This window comes from Ursus americanus, chromosome 5 (assembly GCF_024610735.1).
Source record: "Ursus americanus isolate L20-20 chromosome 5, mUrsAme1.1.p, whole genome shotgun sequence".
NCBI classification, from domain to species: domain Eukaryota; kingdom Metazoa; phylum Chordata; class Mammalia; order Carnivora; family Ursidae; genus Ursus; species Ursus americanus.
The window spans coordinates 41,148,428-41,162,491 of NC_142131.1; the positions used below are offsets into that span (position 1 = coordinate 41,148,428).

The 14,064-nt window shown below is 42.1% G+C and overlaps 1 long non-coding RNA gene across 1 annotated transcript in view; it reads right to left on the bottom strand.

Moving 5' to 3' along the window:
* Positions 1-13,268: 13,268 nt before the first annotated feature.
* LOC123790166 (uncharacterized) overlaps positions 13,269-14,064 on the bottom strand; it is a 129,364-nt gene continuing 128,568 nt past the window's right edge. The window contains exon 9 of the long non-coding RNA XR_015724507.1: positions 13,269-13,929. This is a non-coding gene — a long non-coding RNA (uncharacterized LOC123790166). The remainder of the gene's footprint in view (positions 13,930-14,064) is intronic.

The following is a 14,064-nucleotide window of genomic DNA, read 5'->3' on the forward strand; positions in this document are numbered from 1 at the left end:
AACTCATTTGCTTTTCCCCTGCTCGAGAAATAAATGAAGAAATTGAAAGTCTGAGAAATTGGCCAAAGGTTTTTCAGTTCTAATCGGGCCAAGCAGGGACTCAAATTTAGTCCTTGTGAGGAGAAAGTCAGAACTTTCTCTATTATCCAATATTTCCCAACCTTGCCAGATCAGAATTGCCCTGAGTACTGGTTGAAAATGTAGATTTCCATTACCTCTCCCCTGGGTAGGGCCGTGGTGGGGGGCTTGGAATCTTTTTAACTGATGCCCTGGATAATTCTTCCAAGTGGGCAAAATTGGAAAACATAATAATTTGATGCCACATTATCACTTTCTAACCCACACTGTTTCATTCCTTAAGATGTACCCTTCTAAAATTTGCTGTAGCTCTAACAAAGTGTTTTCAACCATTGATCAACCAACAAATCTTTTCCATCCTTCTTCTACCAACAGTGTTTCTGTTAAGATAAAAGCCTTTAAAGTTACAATCTAGAATTTTGAAAAATAAATCATTACATCTTAACATATACAAAGTGATCAGGTTAGCAACGTGATTACAAATAAATTTGTTTTAAATTTTATAATTTGGAAGGGTGCCGGGCTAGCTCAGTTAGTAGAATGTGGGACTCTCAGTTTCTGGGTTGTGAGTTCAAGACCTACATTGGCTGTAGAGATGACTTAGAAAATTTTTAAAAATTTTTAAAGAATAGATTTTATAATTTGGACAATTCCTCCCTCGAAGGGTAAAAAGCATTTTCCTTTATTAAATATTAGATAATCTACTCTATTATTTTTATTTATATTAACTTTCAGCAAAAAATATTTTAGTGTAAATACAGCCTGTGTACAATTTCAGTATTGTGAAAACTGACCAGACTGTTATCATTCTGCTATTCCTTCCAATCCGAAGGGCAGTGGTGAGTCTCATCAAACAAAAGCCATCTCAGAACCGGAATATTTTACTGGCCTCCAACCAGGCTTAGAACCTAGTGATAGCCCAAAGAAATAGGAAATGCCACATTTAATCATAGCATTTACTCTTTCCCCTTTTTAATAGCTGTTACTTTTTACTAAGTATTTTGTTAAGCTTGTCACAAGATAGACACAAGAACACCATTTAATTGGATAATGTGAAAATATTTACTTCTGTATTTATTTACCTATGTCAACTGGGAGGGAAAAAACCCTCCTGCTTTTAAACATGGGAAAAGTAGCACTATAGAAGAATCATCATTTAGAAAATTAATGATTTGCTCAAAATGGCATCCTCATTTTGCAGATATATCTGATAAGTGAGATAGCACAAGAAAAACACAATGACAACATCAAGTCCTACAGTATGAACATATTCTCTGGGGAGACAAGAGATGCTCTGTGACTTATGGAGGATATATTTGCAGAGAATAATGTCATCCCCCAAATCATTTCACAAACACATAGAATGAGCATTCTCCAAAGTGATTGAACTGTATTTTGTTCATTCTCGTTCCCATCTGGAGAAAGTAAAGACATACAATTCAGACAACCACATAACTTTAGGGGGCACCTTATGCCTGGAGAAAGATTATTTGCATTTAAGAGATAGCATGAAAATTAAAGTTAAAAATGTGAAAGGCAAACTTTCAAATGTATTTACTGAGGACATTTTATCACCTACAATATTTTTAAATATTCAAGAACTCATTCGTTGTCGAGAATAGCATCGTGACAATTCACATATGAAAAGTGTCACTGCCAATGACTTTGTTCAAACCCAGAATTGGATAACTTGTAAAAAAGAAGCACTCTCAGCCAAAGTTGGTACGTGCCATATTCTCTCAGCCCAAAATCTGTATTAACACATCCACAGAGCCAGACAATAGTACACCCGTGGTGACGCAGAACCTTGGTAAGACCCATCCTCAATAGCTTCCCAGATGACTGAAGGTCTACTTCTTAAGTACCAAAGCCCTTTTAAAAAGCTTGATTCTGTGGGCTAGAAATCTTTCTAAATCACGACTGACTTCTTAAGCATAGAGTTTTATTACAAACACGACGATGCCCTCAAGATCTTAAGGCATGCAAGATTTGTCCATAATTAAAGCCCCAGATTGCTTTTATTCTTTCTTTCTCTGTTTTCCTTCATTTTTTATTCAGTTTTTAGATCTTATGGTTTTCGGCTTTGGGTTTGCTTTGTTGTTCTGTTTTTTGTCTCGGGTTTGTTTTGTTTTGTTTTATTTGATCTCCTTCTCTACAGTTGTGCTGCCCCCTGTTACTTTTACTTATTGGTATATACCACCCCGCCCCTTCTCCCTTTCTGCATTATTGCCCTCTATCTGCTGTGGGCTTGGAACCCAGAAAACCCACTTGCTAAAATTGTGTCTAAAATGAAACTCAACTAAGTTCTTAATGAGGACCTCCCCTCTGGTTAAAATATGTATTGAAAATGGGTTACTTTTTTTTTTTTTTTTTTTTTTTTGGCTTCTTGCAAACTTCTCAGATTCCAAGTGGTTTACAGAGATAGAGGAAGTTATTAGATGGTCAAACTCCGGCTTCTGAGGGGTTGACATATGGCTATAAATGAAATTCATGATGATGGCTCTAAGGTGCCTACTGAATCTTCATACATAAAATAATATATCTTCACTATGACTTTGGTTTAAAGTATTTCATAAAATTATAATCCTTTGAAACTTGGTGGTTCAGATCTGGAATTTACGGCAGTATTCTGATGGATTTCAGATGAACCAGAAGCTGCCATTCCCAGATCACACACAAAGAAGGGCCTGTCATGCATTCCTGCTCCAGCTTGAGTTCACCCTGGAATGAGGAGAGATAGACACGAGAATCCTTCATGAACCCACCCTGCCGGACTCGAGGCTATGCACTGAGAATGACCTGGCTCCTGCTCACATCTCCAACAGGCCTGGCCCCAAGTTCATTCCCCTCACTCTCTGGGGTTCTGCCAACACAGGCTGCTCAGGCCTGCTTTCAGTTCCTTGAACACTCAAGGCTCACTTCCTCCAGAGGGGCTCTGCCCAAGAGTTCCCACTGCCTGGAATGTTCTCCCTCCCCAGGCCCCGAAACCACTGCCCAGTTTCCTCCTAATCAGCTTAATCACACTTCCTTAGGACGGCCTGGCCGCTCCACTTCTTACACACTCTAGCAGTGACTTGTACTTCTCCTAGGAGCTCTTATCGGAGTTGTAAGTTTTCGTTCAGTGGTGTGTAGAATAGATTACCGAGAAAATAAGAGAGGCTCAATAAATACGTGTTCAGTCCACGGAGGGCAGGGAGCAGGGGCACCTCGGCCAGCCTGGCCTCCACATTGTGGCTAACATCCGAGCTTGCCAGGAGAGCAATTTCTAACAGCTTACCTTCACTAAATTGCTGTCAAGGCCCATGGCTGTCTCCTTTCCTTTGAAGAAAAGAGTAAAATCTACTCGATGAACGTTTAGCAGCATGGGAGGAAGTGGCACCGCTATATTCTGGACATCGTTGTGTGATCCCAAGCCTTCCCAAATTTCAGAAACCTTGTGCACTGTCAAAAATGCTGTCCATAACATTTGTCTCTTGTTAATTTTTATTTTCTGGCTTTCATGTGAAGTCTCTCTCAAATTTGGGCAATTTGGGGTCTTCTAGTTACCATGGAAATAGAAAACAATAATCTCTTGGAGATTAAGAGGGGGGGAATGGGTTTCTCTTGGAGTTCTAGAGTTTTCCTCCTTTGATCGTATTGGTGAGTTGTGAGAATGTTGATTTGGAGGCAGGGCTTCTGTGTCATCAACAAATACTTATTTTTGTGCCTAGAATGGGCCAGACATTGTTCTTGGCCAGGAATCCCTCCGCCTCCAAACTGCTACTTTAGAGATAAACATGCCATTTCCCAGATGCAGGCTCTTGGTTTATCCCTAAGTCAAGTTCAAACTGTGGCACATGAGCTATCCACTCTAAATGAGAACCTTCACCTCCTTCCTCTGTGCCCCTTCAGAAAGCTTCAGCTCCTGCACACAGCTCTGGCCTTTTCTGACACACTGGCACATTGGGGTACAAAGAATCATACTATATACATGGTCAATTTTATATTTTTCTTTCTCTGTTTCACAGGTACATAATTTTTTTTTTAATTTCTTAACTTCCAGAGCAATAAATAAACATTGGATGTTGCTTTTTATTGTTGTTGTCTGTAGCCTTGGTAGTTGATAGTTGCTCATACCCACAGAACTCTTGACCAGTAATAATTGACAAACTTGAAAAATCTGGGAAAGGAAGAAAATTGTTTTGTTTCCTCAATCAGCAAATGTCCACAATTTTACCTCCTCTCAGAATAGCTTAATGTCTTTCAGAATCTGAGAACTACGTGCACGTATATGACTATATAAGGCTTGGTTTTGAACACATTGTGTAATACTCTTTATTGTAATTTTCCATATCTTATGTCACCAGAAAGTTTCCCTGAAAGGCAGGTAAGTCAGATTTTAACACCTACTCCTGGTTCGTTTCTGCATGGACGTCCAGCCTGCTGCAGCTGAGGGCTGGCTCGGCCCTGCACTTCCCTACCTTCCCTACTCCATCTACTTTTTCTGACCTGTAATTCTGGCTTTAGGAGTTTCCAGAGGCATCTCCCTTAAAAATGTGTTTGAGCGAGGCTCTGTCTCCAGACTGAAGATATTCCGCTCGATGTACAATTCAACTCTTCTAGATTTGGATCTTTTGGACCTTCATGAGCCCCCCCTTTGAAAAGCTTCAGTATCCCCTGGAAGGCTAAGACTTGTGGCCTTTATCAATTTATAACTCTACGGAATTAAACTGACTGCCAACCCCTCCCTTAACCCCCAGGGAAAATGAAATTCTGGACAGGCACTTCGGGGTGGTGCTAATAAGGAGAGCGTCTCTGGGATGTGGGTGGGAAGCACTGAATGAACATCTTGCGTTGCACATTCTTCGGTTCATGTCTGTCCCCGAAGTTTCCTTTTCCCTTCTCTTCCCCACCTTATTCCACCTTTGTTCCTCTTACCTCGCTTTATCTCTGTGTGTGCGTTATTTCTGTGTGTGCAAATGGCTGTATTTATCCCCAGGTCTTTGTCTTGACACTGACTTGTCTAGCAGTGTAACCAAAAAAAAAAAAAAAAATTAATTCAGATTACTTGTTGGATGATTTAGGTATTTTCAGCTTCATTAACAGCTAATCACCACACAATGGATTACTCAACCAGGGTTTGAAATATGCCTCCAAGGTGGCTAGACTAACTGGAATGATCGTGTAAGGGGACTTCAGGAGGGTATCATGTACACACAGCTATTATGTCTTTGTGGGAACATGCGTTTGCGTATGAATTGTCTGTGCATGTTTTTGGCAGGTCCCCTCTCTTATTCTCCATTCCCTGCCCCTCCTCCACTCCAGCCTCTGCCAGGTCTGCCTACAGATCCCTCAGTCAGGAAGCCTCCCAGAGAGCGGTGAGAGCTCGTTTAGGTCTAGCAGCCTCCTGAGAGGAGTGTCCCAGAGTGCCCGCAGGTGAGGCAGACAGGCCAACTGCACCCCAACAGGGTTCAGAGTCTGGCTGGGAGGTGAAAGATGTGTAGCCAGAAGGCTTGGAAACGTGCCACTGGGGACACAGCCAGGTATCTTGCCGCCCTCAGAAAATGCTCCTCTTGCCCTGCCCTAAGGAACAAATTACCATCAGAGACAGAAGTGTGACCCTGGAGCCAACATTATATGTGAACTCTTTCTCCAACCACTGAAAACATTCTGGTGGATATGGAGGTGGATATGGCAGTTTGATTGGTGTGGGAGAAGACAAGACCAAACACCCCCTGCCCTCCCTCCCCCGCCCCCTCCCGCAATACACACACAGACACACACACACACACACACACACACACGCACGCACGCACACACGCACAACAGATCCAGATCCCAGCTCCACCAATGGCTTTGACCATCCACAGTCAGCTTCTCCTAAGTGGCAGCAGACTGAGGTAGGCATCCACAAACGGTTTCTGTTTTCGCAGGTCTGGCACAGACCACTATGTCCTCTGGCCACGCAAAGTGCTCTGTGGGCAGGACTAGCTGTTTGCCCTCGACAGAAACCACTTTCATGGCTGGTTGGATTTGTCAGGGATTTTTCTCTTAACATTTGTCAATGACCATTGTCAGGTGTTGCTAGGGTTGCAGGAGAAAGGTTTCGCTGGATTGGCTGAGCAACCGTATTCTGTAACCAATCCAAATGCCGTGCCTGGGGGAGGGGGACTCAACATGATAGAACAGTATCAAGCACAGGCAGACACATTCCGGGTACTAATAAGGCGTCTGGAAAAATGGAATTATAGTGTGCAGGAATCCCTGGCCCCTCTACAGCTCCAGCCATGGCTTGGTTGCTGTTCAAACTGTTAAAGCCTAAGTTAGAGTCATTCCCACTGATTGGAGGATATCAAGATTTCAAAACCGGGGAGTAGCAATTGTGAGGAGGAAGTAAAACTCCTTGCTCATTGTGTTTTACAGCCTTCCTTAGCAAAACTGCTGAATTGTAATTTAAAATATTCCACCCTTTCAAATAAATTAAGTGCAGCCCTTAAAAACAGGAAATGAGAGAGGCGCACACACGTATTGTCAACTAAACATTCACAGACCTCATACCACAGAGCAAAGTTGAAAATCACAGAACAGACCTATGCATTCACTTTAGAAGGATGACAAGGAGGGTCACCACCAAGGGAGAGGTTCTGCCTCGGGCGGCGTGCTCTTGGGCTGGAACCTGAATGCTAATTAGGAAACACATGAAAGACAAACATCAGCTTGAAGGGAAATTTGGATCTGGGAAGATCATAGATATTCTGAGCTTCAGATAAACCTTCTGGTACTAAGGAAAGTGAGAGTGTACTTGACGGTAGCAATGGCTGCACCCGCCCTTCAGAAAACATAACTGCCAGTCAGCCAGATGTTCCTGCGGAACTCAGGTAATATATCAAAAGCAAACAGAATTATCTTGCCTAAAAAATAAGTGACGCTTCTGTACAGTGCTGATTCCCCACTCAGTTATCAACGTGATCATCAAACTTGGGCATTTTTACTGTCAGTTTTTATTCAGTCACAAGAAAAGTTTCTTTAGTCTTCTTCGTTACCATGCCTCTCCCTTTGCTCTCAGACCTATTTCTTAGAAGATGGAGCTGCCAACCAAGAATAAAGAAAGGAGGAGAGGAAAGGCAGACAAGGCAGAAGGAATAGGAGAGAGGGGCAGCAAGAGAGGGAGGAAAGAAAGAAGGAAGGAAGCAAGAGAAGGAAGAAAGAATCAAAGTACGTTTCCCATGGGTCCCATCCCACATGATCCATTTCTCTTATCCAACCCAGGCTCTTCTGCTCAGGGAGGACCCCACAGCCGAGCCGAGCCAACTGAACTTAGTTTCAGGCTGACACAGGGTTTCGGAGTTCTGCATTTTACTGTATATACATTTTGGAGTAGCTCAAATGAAAAAAAGAAAAGAAAAAAGATTCCAAGACTGAGTTTTGGACAATTTCACCTCCCACTTCCACTAGTCTGAAGAAGAATATGTATGAGTAGAAAATGGTCTTAAGGAGGGTTGGCGATAGGATGGTGTGAAGAACTGCACAGAAAGTATAGCTTCCCATTAGAGGACCCACTGAGGTTTACCCAAACTTCAGGCCAGGGGGACCCACCTCACTCACTTTACCCAAGATCCCTGAATGCCTCAGTAGAGACAGTAAAATAGCAGGAATCACTATTCCAAAGGGGAAGAAACTCGGAGAGTATTTTTGGTTCACTTTTTGGTTGCATGTGTTGCTAAATGCAGATATTTGTGCTGTTGGCAACGTCTTAGGAAGTGATTTAACCCACTTGCATAGCCAGGCATAATTTATCATGTGGCCCTGTGACTTTAACCCCATTCATTTCTCCCTTCTATTTACTTTCATCATGTTTGTGTATGCATTACTTAGGGCCTATCTTTATTTCAGAGGCCCTGAAATCCTACTTGATTTTTCTAACTCAGAACCTAGCCTTTTCTCATCCTGACCTTACCTGCTCTCTTCAGGAACAGATCCAGGAGGCCAGGAAATCTTACCACCCACATCTAATCTTCATACTCGAGCAATTGGATGAGGACTGGTGAGTTAGGAAACTCATCTTTCGCCTAGATGCTCTCTCAGCCTGGCAGGCACACCCACATAGTCATTGGTGACTATTCTCCAGGGTTAGAACCGCCCAGAGCCTTGCAAATGGGTGTTCTCTCTCCCTAGTTCATATTTCAAGATAACTTCCAATGAGAATCATACAGTCAGTAACCAAAATAGCTGGTTATAAAAACCTACTGGATCAATGAAAAACAAAAATCCCACTGCCTGTGACAACTTGCAGTCAAACAGCAAAGATCATGCACTGAAGTCCCAGCCCTTTTCTTTCCTGAATCAGCCTCCAATAAAGAAGGAAACCATTTCAATAGAGGACAGAAGACACAGAAGGCCCGGGGTAAGCCACAACAAAATCAGCCGCTTCAGAACATTAATGATCACAGAAAAAGATGGAATCAGACAGGGAGAGACACGCAAGGGAGTTCGCGTGAAAGTTCCAAAGACCACAGTCAGCCCGCACCCTCAAGAAAGCATCTAAGAGAAAGCAGGCCAGGAAAACAATGAATATAGGGTGAAAAAGATGTGAGTTTAGTTTTCAAAATGTCATGTCTGTATTGAATGTCCCTTAGGTCCAAACAAGAAACAAAGGGAGCAATCAAACAGCTTCAGGGACAACACAACAGTTGGCAAAGAGTCTGGGGTACAAGTTTCAATGAGCAGCCAAAGAACAGGTTGAAAGAAGCACTACATCCCTTCAGCTGGTCTCTATTATTCCAAGGTCTGCTTTTCTCATTGCCGACCATTCCCCTTTTTAATCTGCTCTTAATTTTGCCCAACACCAATGCTGACACCTGGGTCTCTCTGTAGATTTCTTTCAGTTCACTTCTTTAAAGCCTTCCTGGGGAAGACTTCATCCATTCATGCCACACATTCAGACTCCTTATGATATGATTTCTCAATAACATATGAAAAAAAAATTTATGATCCTCATAAGCCAAAGGACTGACTTGATACCATAACATGACCATGACCAGGTGGTGAGTCTTTCCACCAATAAAACAGAAGTCTTGGGGCACCTGGCTGGCTCAGTTGGTGGAGCATGTGACTCTTGATGTTGGGATTGTGAGTTCAAGCCCCACGTTGGGTGGAGAGATAATTTAAAAATAAAAAAATAAAAACTTAAAAACAAACGAAAAACCCCACAGAAGTCTCATCATTTGCATTATTGCAAAGTAGCAAGGAAGATCTAGAACTTGCTTCACTCTCTGGGATGCTCTCCGAAAACGAGTGTTTAAAGATCACCAGGTTTTCCTCAGTTGTTCCCAATATGCACGTAAACAGCTGTTTTCTCAGGCAAACACATCTATTACAAGTAAGCCAGGGAAGCTTTGAGGTTTTTTGAGCCTACGATAGATACTGGGTACACCATTTATTAAAATCAATGTGCTTTGTTTAGATCAGAGTTCGTCAAAATAAAAAACTTCCCATCAATAGAGACCATTAAGAAAATGAATAGGCAAGCCATGGACTGGAAGAAAATATTTGTGAAACATAAACTCAACAGAGGACATCAGTCCAGAATGTATAAAGAGCTCCCACTTAACAATAAAGACAAAGAAAATTTTGAATGAACAGAAGATTTGAACAGACACTTCACAAAAGAAGTATGAATGGCAAATAAGCACGTGACAATGTGTTCAATGCCCTTACTCTATGCCCTTAAAACACAAAGCCACAATGAGACATTACTACATACTCACCAAAATGGTTTAAAATAAATAGACTGACAACATTACATGTCAGCAAATATGTGAAGCAACTGGAACTCTCATACATTGTTGGTGGGAATATAAACTGGTGCAACACACTTTAGAAAGAGGAATGGCAGTTTCTTTAAAACTAAACACACATCTATCCTGCAATTTAGCAATCAATATGAATTGATCTCTTCCCAAGGGAAATGGAACCATAAGTCGATACCAAGACTTGTATAAAAATGTTCCCAACAGCTTTAGGCACAATAACCAAAAACTGAGCACAGCCCACGTATCCATGAACAGGTGAATAGCGATATAAACCGTGGTATGGTTTTCTAATGGCATATACTCAGCAATGCAATGGAATGAATGAACTAGTGTCACACAATAACATGACCAAGTCTCATAAACGGTATGCCAAGTAAAAGAAACCTTACATTAAAAAGCTCATTCTATTTGATTCCACTTACATGAAATTCTAGAATAGGCAAAACTCATGTGTAGTGACAAAATTCAAAACACTGGTTGCCTCTGAGAAGGGAAGTAGGGGTGAGGATTGACAGGAAGTGGCACAAGGGAACTTTCTGGAATGATGAAGTCAAACTTTATAGAAGTTTGGGTACACAGGTGTACTTTGGTCCAAACTCAGGAAGTGTACAGTTAAGACTTTATGTTTCATTGTGCATAAACTTTACATCAGAAGGAAAAAGGAAATACTGAAGTTTTTAGGGGGAAACTGGTTGATGCCTACAATTTAGTTTTAAAGGCATGACTCAGATAAGATGGATTAATGGAGGAAGGATGTGTAGATATGTGATAAAGCAAGAACTGTTAAATGTTGATGGTAGAATCTACAACTAGATGGTGGGCATATGGGTGTTCACTGTAAAATTCTTTCAACTTTGTATTTGGAAATAATCATAATAAAGAGCTGGCCAGGGGCGGGGAATCGATGTGCTAGTCTGATCTGCCGATTCTCTTCAGTTGTTTGTTAGAACTGAATGCTCTGTCTCTTAATATCCATATTACATTACAAATAGGGAAGATAAAGGCTTGGATTTGGAAGAATCTCACATCTGAATTCTCTTCCTTTTCAAATCTAGTCTTTCGTACCTTTTTATTTTAGCAGACAAAAGAAGCCAGGAAATGGTTATTATGAGAGGAAGGGAGGGGGAGAGGCCTGTGATCCTAAAAAAGACAAAAAAACTCCTACTGCAAAATATTGAATATCAAGAGCAGGCACGCACTCCAGACTTGTAGAATCAAGAAATTAATGAAAACACCCGGACTGCATCCTCAGAACCACTGAGGAATGATAATTACAGACAGTATTTCTGGAGCAGACACATAACCTTGATTCCCAGGACACCCCCTAAAGCAGTCTAATAGTATGCTATTTGTGGAAGGTTTTTCCACCTTTAATAACAGAGAAATAATGTTAGAAGGAAAGAAATCCCTTATTTAGCCACTGGGGTACCATTATTGAGCCCCAGCTGAAGGCCCCCTTAAAAGCATCCATATGGTAAAAGAACACGTTTCCCCACGAAATCAAAACTGAGTACATCTGAGACTTCTGAACATCTTTTTCCTTGGATCTTAAAATGGATTTGTGCATATTTGTGAAAAAAATTTTATGATGTGCTATCTTCCAAAGTGAATGGTTATTTATAATTCATAAAAGACCTGAGCACGGGAAAATTCTTCCCTTTTATTAGCCCTGTAAAGTTAGACCAGCTGATCTTTTAGTGCATATTACAGACATCAAATTCGCCGTATGGTTGAAGTTTCTCTCCTCGCACTAAATGCAAAGAGGCAGAGCTGCTGAAGCTGTTGTTCAAAAGCTGGTGGGGTCCGTATCTCTTTTGATTAAATGTTAAATAAACAAAAAATCACTCTCAGAGCTAGTCTCTAAAGACACAAAAGGGAAAATACTTGGAATGCTGAACATGCTTCTTAAATCTTGCACAGCCTTTGTAAAATACGACGGCATATTTTTTAATGGATTTTCTTTTCTATTTTCAACGTTTAGCCATCCCCTTTGGACACAGTTGCCACATCATTTCCTCTCAGCTGCTGCTGGCTGCCTGTGAGTCATAGTACAGGTCCATGAGCAGAAGTGACTTGAGCAGGAGAGCATGGGCACCAGAGATTTGGACCCATGACAGGGAGCCCTGGTGCCAAGGGCTCCCACCCAGCTGCACCTGCACAGCCTGGCCATGATATCACAGAAAGTGATTTCCTTAAAAGAACCCAGCTTTCTCAGCTCACCCTGCCACGGTCACGTCCACCTCGATCACTAGCATGCCATGGACCCACAGAAGAGAGTTTCACAGAATTCTTAGAGATCTAAGTTCATTCTGAAAAAAACACATGGTTTCGGTTTCCTTGAAGTTCACTGCCCTCTAATATTCCAGACAAAACTGAACCTCATGATAGAATTATCTGGAAATAGAAACCTTCTGGGGGTGCCTGGGTGGCTTAGTCAGTTGAGTGTGTCAGACTCTTGGTTTCAGTTCAGGTCATGATCTCAGGGCTGTGGGATCAAGCCCTGTGTTGGGCTCCGTGCTCATGGGGGGAGCCCCCTTCCCCCCCACCCACTTGCACATTCTCTCTCTCTCTGAAATAAGTAAATAAATCTTAAAAAAACAAAAACAAAAACAACCAACTGCTGTATTCTGACTTTTTCCTTCCCTAAAGGTTTATTTATTTAAGTAATCTCTACCCACGATGTGGGGCTTAACCTCACAACAAGATCAAGAGTCTCATGCTCCACGGATTGAGCCAGCCAAGTGCCCCTGTATTCAGACTTTTAAATACCTTGACTGAAAATGTAGATTCTAACTGCCAGCTGCAAAAAGCCAACTCACTTCTAGAACAGGATCCTTGGTCAGAAAGGATTGCCTCAGCTTGAAGGGACAGGGATGAGTGGTATGAAATGCTTTTCGAGCAAGTTTTTCACCATCTTGTGCTGCCTGACTCAGAAGATAAGAATGAAGAGATCTCAACCTTTTGACGGTATGTCAGCTGCACTGTGTAGTACCAGCAGTGGGAATGGAAAAGGAAATATTTATTCAGAGGGCCCTGACAACATCATCATTAAGTCATTTGTCCACTCCTAAGTGGTTTGCATTTTACAAGATTCAGAGCCAGAGAGGCCCATGAGCTGTAATTCTAGGCATCTTTTCCCCTGCCACCCTCACTCCTATTCAACATTATCTAAGCACTGTTCAAAAAATAGCTAGAAAGATGACAAAACCAAATATGCAATATGCTATTGTATTCGTTTTAATGTAACACGTTCACAATTTATTTCCCTGTAGCATAAATGAAGTCTTTCTCAAGCCGTTCCTTGTCATCACCCACCACCCAAAACATCATTACGCAATACAAATGTTAATCAATCATCTACTGTGTCCCACCCCTCCCACTCACCCTCCCTTCATCCATTCATGCTACAAATATTCCTTGAGTCTTCACCACGCACCAGGCCCTACTATGGAGATGAGACGTAAATAATTTCTAATCCTTCCCCTTCGGGAGCTTATGGTCACAGAGAAGATGGTCTCCTCTGGGTCTCCTCTGCCTTCATAGAACACATTTAATTTTCTGCTGTTACTTCATCAGGGCAAGAAAGCAGGAGATCTTACTTTGCCCAGACAGTACCCCTACGTTCATGAACTTTGCCTACCCATTTTCTTTGTTTGCCACCCATCCTGTCCACGGAAACTTTTTCTCAGTGGTGACAAAAAGCAAAGTTTATGGCAGTGGTAGCAGATGTCAGGATGTATTTCGGACAAGACACAGAATCATGCCAAATACTTAGTTTGTACTGAGTACAGTGTACTTGATATTCTCTCCCCTTTCTAGGCTACCGACCCCTCCTCCAGAACTGGGCCTTTGGGGATAACACTCATCTGGCTAATTCCCCCCATCCCCAACCCCCCCTCCCCCCGTGTACCTTCAGTCCCATTATCTCTCTGGTCTCCAGAGACGAGTCATGGGATCCCTTCTCTGGGGAGGCCCGAAGTGTAGCTAGCTTCCGTATCCAACATCCACTGAGCCATGTCCTTTGATGTACTGTTACGCTTTTTTGGGAGTGGGAGGGCAACTGAATCAGAAAGAACCTCGGTTAAGGAGAGGACACCAAGAAGGCACCCAAGGCTTCCCTTTATGCTGCAATCTGCAAAACCTCTAACACCAGAGTTTGTTTATCACCTTTCCTAGACCAGACAAACTCCCTTGA